We start from the raw sequence: 6,474 nt of genomic DNA, 5'->3' as shown, positions 1-6,474 counted from the left end.
GCAGTATTGCCATTCTTTTTTCTTTTCTCTCTCTTTTTTTTTTTTTTTTTTTGCTTCCATAGTATGAAGATTTGCAATAGGATGTATGTAAAAGCAGTGAGTTCAGGGCTTTGGAACAGTATTAAAGAAGGTCCCCTAAAACTCATATTACCTAGAACAGTTTTTCCTCATTGAGAACTGATAATCTTTTTTTTTTTTTTTTTTTTTAGAGACAGAGTCTCACTTTATGGCCCTTGGTAGAGTGCCGTGGCATCACACAGCTCACAGCAACCTCCAGCTCCTGGACTTAAGCGATTCTCTTGCCTCAGCCTCCCGAGTAACTGGGACTACAGGTGCCCGCCATAGCACCCGGCTATTTTTTTGTTGCAGTTTGGCCGGGGCTGGGTTTGAACCTGCCACCCTCGGCATATGGGGCCGGCGCCCTACTCACTGAGCCACAGGCGCCGCCTGAGAACTGATAATCTTTTATAGGCTGACAGATGCTTTTTCTCTTGCTAATTTTAAAATTATTTCTTTCACTTTGACTTCAGACATTCTGAATGTATTATGCCATGGTGAAATTCTTTTTGCAAAGTATTTGCCTAAGGATCTCTGAGCCTCTTGCATTTGATGTCTAACTCTCTTGCTAGACTTGGGAAGTTGTTTTTTTTATGCTAATGCGATTTTAATCTTCTTTTTGATGGCCCAAATCCAAATTGCAGGACAATCTTCAGAAAAGCTGGAATGTACAATGTCCAGGTTTTTTAGATATCAGTGTCTTCATCATCATCTCCAATGTCATCAAACTGAATTTCATCATCATCTCCAGGACCAAATGTATCAGTTTCATTGATTTTAGCATGCTCTGCAGGTTCCCCATATGCCTTCAGACTTCTAGCTTCATCTGCATTGTATTTTAAAATCACATCGGCTTCGTTATCCTGGTAGTCTCTGAGACCAACCAATATGATGTCTCAAGTATTTATCCAAACCTTTTTCCTCAATTTCCCTCTGATGGGACATAACCTCTTCACTCCATCAAAACACATTGCCTCTGATCTTCCATTTCCTAACGTTTTGATGACCTGGGCACACTCTGGTCCATCTTCTTTGAACACCAGCTCTCTTTTCTCAGATTCATTCTCATTCTTAACTCCGCGTCTGGTTTTATCTCCTTTACCTTCATTTTTGGGCATGGTGGAGACGGTGGCCTCGCGGTGTCTGTGACTTCTTTCCTGGGGGAGGCAGTGGTGACTGCTCCGAGGGACAGCGACACAAAGGACCCCACGGGAGGAAGCCGAAGCTGGAGGTCAGGTAGCACGTGTCAGAGAGTCCGGCCACCAAGCTCTTCCGAGATCAGCCTGCGTCCACGCTCACTGGCGGCAAAAATCGACTCGGGAAGTTTTTATTGATTATCTAATTAATTACATTTTCTAAACCTTCTGATTTCTCTCTACCCTCAGCAATTCTGATAATTGTAAGTTAGGTCACTTTCTGTAGTCCCAGATGTCTTGAAGGCTTTGTTCATTATTTTTATTTCTTTTTTCTTTTTTTTTTTTTAAATAGGTTATTTCAAAAGACTTGTCTTTAAGTTCTGAGATTCTTCTGCTTGGTCTATTTTATTATTGGAGTTTTTCAAAGTATTTTGTATTTCCTTCAATAGGTTTTCAGTCCCAGAATTTTCATTCTTTTTTCTTCTTAACAATATCTACCTCCTTGTTAATTTTTTCATTCCTATCCTAAATTAATTTTCTGATTTCTTTTTGTATTGATGTTCAGATTTCTCTTGTATCTCATTGAGCTTCTTTGAAATTAATAGTTTGAATTCTATCTTGCATTTTGAGAATTTCTTTTTGATTGGGATCTACTGCTGAACAATTGTGGTCAGTTATATTTCTTTCCTTTTTCACGTTTCATATGTCCTTCCTTTGGTCTCAGTGCATCTGGTACTGTCGTGGCTTCTCACTTTTTGAAATTGCTTTCATAGGGTAGAATTTTCTTCCTGAAGATGTATATATAATTGGTTGAGTAGGACATGTTGAATTTGATTGTGGGTGCCTGCAGCAGTGTAATCTGCGTGTGATTTCTTTGGCAGTACACAGGGTCAGTGGTTATCTGTGATTTCCCAGGTGACTTAGAAGAAAGTTATTAGTTAGGTGGCTGAAGTAAAGTTTTGGCTTCTCCAGGCCCTGGTGGTGGCAGCAGTGGGCTGAGTGCGCCTGCTCTTAGGTCCCAGTCTGAGCTCCCCTTCTAAAACAGATTCTGCCTTTCCAGAGGCAGTACCTTAATTGGACAACACTTTAATTATTTCTTAATTTTTATTTTTTTATTAAATCATAGCTGTGTACATTGATATGATAATTACTTACTTTATCTACCTCCCTCACTGAATTTAAGATCCAGAAATTGAGTAACATATTACCCAACATCTACAATGTTCCTTGCATTTAATAACTGCTTTTTTTAATGATCAAAAGGTAGCTCTCTAAGGTAAGATGGTTTTGAATGGCTAATTGCCTGCATCATTTTTGTTAGAAAACATGCCCCCCAAATCTCTTGGAAGTAAGGTGTGGGGTGGGAAAGACCAAGCATGCATACGTATATTATGGAAATATTATGCAGAGATTTGCTACTATTTCCAGGTTTCATCCAGGTGTCTAGGAAAGCCTAGCATTTCCTTTGACTGAAAATGTATAGAAAAGACAAAGAGCAAAAGATAGGATAAGAACTGATTAGAGCCAGAGGCTAAAGTTAGAGACTGAAGCTTTCTCTGCCCCAGCTTGTAGATGCGTTGGGTGATCATATGTGTCATCTTGCTTGGGGCAGTCCTGGATTACACTGCTGTCCTGGCACTTTTAGTTTTTTGAGACAGTCTCATTCTGTCGCCCTGGGTAGAGAGCTGTGGCATCATAGCTCACAGCAACCTGAAACTCGAGCTCAGGTGATTCTCTTGGCACAGTCTCCTGAGTAGCTGGGACTACAGGCCCCCGCCACAATGCCCAGATAGTTTTTTTCTTTAAGTAGAGATAGTGTCTCCCTCTTACTCAGGCTGGTCTCAAACTCCCAAGCTCAAGAGCTCCTCCCACCTTGGCCTCCTGGAGTGCTGGGGCCAGCGTACCTGGCCCCACCATCCCCCATGCACTATTCTTGATAGTGTCCTATTATAGCCTCAGCAGTTTCCTGTGTTGGGTGATAGATCATGTGGTCTTTGTTTCTGTAAGGTCTTGTCCATGTCCTTTCACTCCCCGGTTAGTGTTCATTGAGAAGAGGATGGAGTAGGCATAAGACCATATCAGAAGTTACTGCAATTTTAGAGTTCACAAAATATGTAAGAAAACATCAAATACTTCTTGACTCTCATAATGTGATTGTCCTAAGGTACTCTCAGCCAGATGGTCTGAGCATTTCTTAACATTTATTACCGAAGGACATTTATTTTGGGGACAGAGTCTCACTTTGTCACCCTCAGTAGAGTGCTGTGGCATCATAGCTCATAGCAACCTCAAACTTTTGGGTTCAAGTGATTCTCTTCCTGAGTAGCTGGAACTATAGATGCCCACCACAATACCCAGCTATATTTTAGACACAGAATCTTGCTTTTGCTCAGGCTGGTCTCAAACTCCTGAGCTCAGGCAATCAACCCGTCTTGGCCTGCCAGAGTGTTGGGATTATAGGCGTGAGACACCACACCTGGCCTACTGAAAGACATTTGAAGCCATTAATTCAGAGAACAATGGGTCTATCCAGCGGTTCTCAGCCTGGGGGTCGCAACCCACAGGAACTGTATAAAGGGCCGCGGCATTAGGAAGGTTGAGAACCACAGGTCTACACCATGTTAAATGATCTTTAGACAGCTGGGTCTAAATATCTGCCCAGGATTTTCATGATTTTATTTATGGTCCTGCTCTCTTTAGGGCTCAGGGAAGCTTTTCAGAGGACAGAGAGGTAGGCTGTACTCATAATTATGCCTCCCTTTAATGCTAAGGAGTTTTTTCATGCACCCAGCTCTGAACATCAGCTCCCTTCTTGAAGATGAGTTTTTCCCCAGGAGGTTTCTTGGTCCTAAAGAGTACTCAAGCCATACTAAGATAGGTCAGAATCCTCAGGTCAAGAGACAGGCTTAACAAACCTATTAATACAGGCAACCATCTGACATATTCAACCACTCACAGGGGTCCTCAAACTATGGCCCGCGGGCCACATGAGGCGGTGTGATTGTATTTGTTCCCATTTTGTTTTTTTACTTTAAAATAAGGTATGTGCAGCGTGCAGAGGAATTTGTTCATAGTTTTTTCTTTTTAAACTATAGTCCTGCCCTCCAACGGTCTGAGGGACAGTGAACTGGCGCCCTGTTTAGAAAAGTTTGAGGACCCCTGATAGAGGGCATGCTGTGTTAGAGTGGAGAGCTGACTAAGTTTCCAAACCGGAGTGGACCATGTGGCCAAGGAGAGAGGGCTCCCTGCTTGACAGATCTGAGTCCCCTTGATTACTTCTTCTGGGGTATGCTAAAAGTACAGGTTTCCTCAGCAGAAATCAGAGACACAGACCATCCATGGCAATGCATCACAGTGCAGGTACAGGTGGAAACGCTGTCTCAGCACTGTGTTCACTGTGACTCCTCCCGCATCGCAGTGACAGGAAACAAAAAGTCAACATAGCATGTGATGTTCTTTTGCAGCTCATGTATGTAAGTCATACGGATGCATCATTTCTTATGTTAACTGCCTGTATTTCCAGACTACGGCCATCACACTGCTCAGGGAGTGAGGGGCTCCGCCTTGCTCATTTTCTATCCTTGTTATCATAATTGTAATGCCCTCCTTATACTCCATTGGGGTGGTGTACTTTAGCAACTGAATTTCACTATTTTTGTATATTCAGGTGGTTTCATTTTTTTTCTATTGTAAATAACGTAATGGAAATACCGGGCCTGCACGTTTTCTTTCATATTTTAAATTAGTTAACATGAATAGCACAAAGAGGAAAAAGATGTGGGACTATTTGAAGACCTCCAGAGGAACAGTGACTTCATGTCCAAACCGTTCCTTTATCTCTACAACATTCTTCATGGTCTTCTGTTAGAGTGTAGAGGCTGGTGAAGAACTTGACAATCCGATGATAAATTACTCTGTGAACCTTGAAGAGAATATATTGCACCAGAAATCTGGTTGTTTGGGGGAGAAAAATGGAGAAAAATCCTTCATCTACACACAGTGTTGCTATTTTATACAGCAAAGTAGCAAATATTTGCATTTCCATGTTATACATCTCATTTCAACTTATATCTTTATTGTTTTCTTTCTCTTCCTCTCAATACATGTAAATAAACGGCCAGTAGGAGAAAATGTTCCCAGTAAATTTGCAGAAGAGCCTTGTGCAAATGCAAAAGAAATTTCAGTGTACCAGCTATTATTTTAATGTGTCCCCCCAAGTTCATATGTTGGAAACTTGATCCCCAACACAACAGTCTTGGGAGGTGGGGCTTAATGGGAGTTGTTGGGGTTGTGAGGGCGTTGCCTTTATAAATGGATTAATGACATATCATGGAGAAGGTTCCTTATAAAAGGATGAGTTTGGCTCCTTCCTCTTTCTCACTTACCCTTTCTTTCTTCTTCTATCATGCAATGGCAATTTCAGCAAGAAAGCCCTCACCAGACGCCAGCACCTTGATATTGGACTTCCCAGCTTCCAGACTGTCAGAAACTTCTTGCTGGGCATGGTGGCTTACACCTGTAATTCTAGCACTCTGGGAGACAGAGGTGGGTGGATTGCCTGAGCTCAGGAGTTTGAGACCAGCCTGAGCAAGAGTGAGACCCCCTCTCTGCTGAGAAAAAAATAGAAAAACTAGCTGGGTGTTCTGGCAGGCACCTGCAGTCCCAGCTATTTGGGAGGCTGAGGCAGGAGGAGCTCTTGAGCCCAAGAGTTTGAGGTTGCTGTGAGCTATGATGATGTTCCAGGGCAGCTGAGTAAGACTATCTCAATAAATAAATAATAAAAATAAAGAAATTTCTTTTCTTTATAAATTATCCAGTCTGTGGCATTCTGTTATAGCAGCACAAAATGGACTAAGATGGTATGTCTTACCTTGGTTTTATTGAATGGCTATAAACAAGAGTTTGCTGCTTCCCCCCCTCCCCCTTTTTTTTTTGTAGAGACAGAGTCTCACTTTATGGCCCTCAGTAGAGTGCCATGGCATCACACAGCTCACAGCAACCTCCAACTCCTGGGCTTAAGCAATTCTCTTGCCTCAGCCTCCCGAGCAGCTGGGACTACAGGCGCCCGTCACAACGCCCGGCTACTTTTTGGTTGCAGTTCAGCTGGGGCCGGGTTTGAACCCGCCACCCTCGGTATATGGGGCCGGTGCCTTACTGACTGAGCCACAGGAGACTTGATAAGAAGCTTATTTTCTTTTTTTTTTGTTTATTTTATTTTATTTTTATCGTTGGGAGAAGCTTATTTTCAAAGAAATGGTATTTTTAGGAAAAAAGGAATTTT

At 42.2% G+C, this 6,474-nt stretch overlaps 1 pseudogene; it reads right to left on the bottom strand.

Annotated features, from left to right (window-relative positions):
• Positions 1–682: 682 nt before the first annotated feature.
• On the bottom strand, positions 683–1,175 carry LOC128586288 (eukaryotic translation initiation factor 1A, X-chromosomal-like; annotated as a pseudogene).
• Between the last annotated feature and the right edge of the window lie 5,299 nt (positions 1,176–6,474).

This window comes from Nycticebus coucang, chromosome 5 (genome assembly GCF_027406575.1).
Source record: "Nycticebus coucang isolate mNycCou1 chromosome 5, mNycCou1.pri, whole genome shotgun sequence".
Classification (NCBI taxonomy): Eukaryota; Metazoa; Chordata; class Mammalia; order Primates; family Lorisidae; genus Nycticebus; species Nycticebus coucang.
This window is presented reverse-complemented; position numbering and strand designations above follow the sequence as displayed.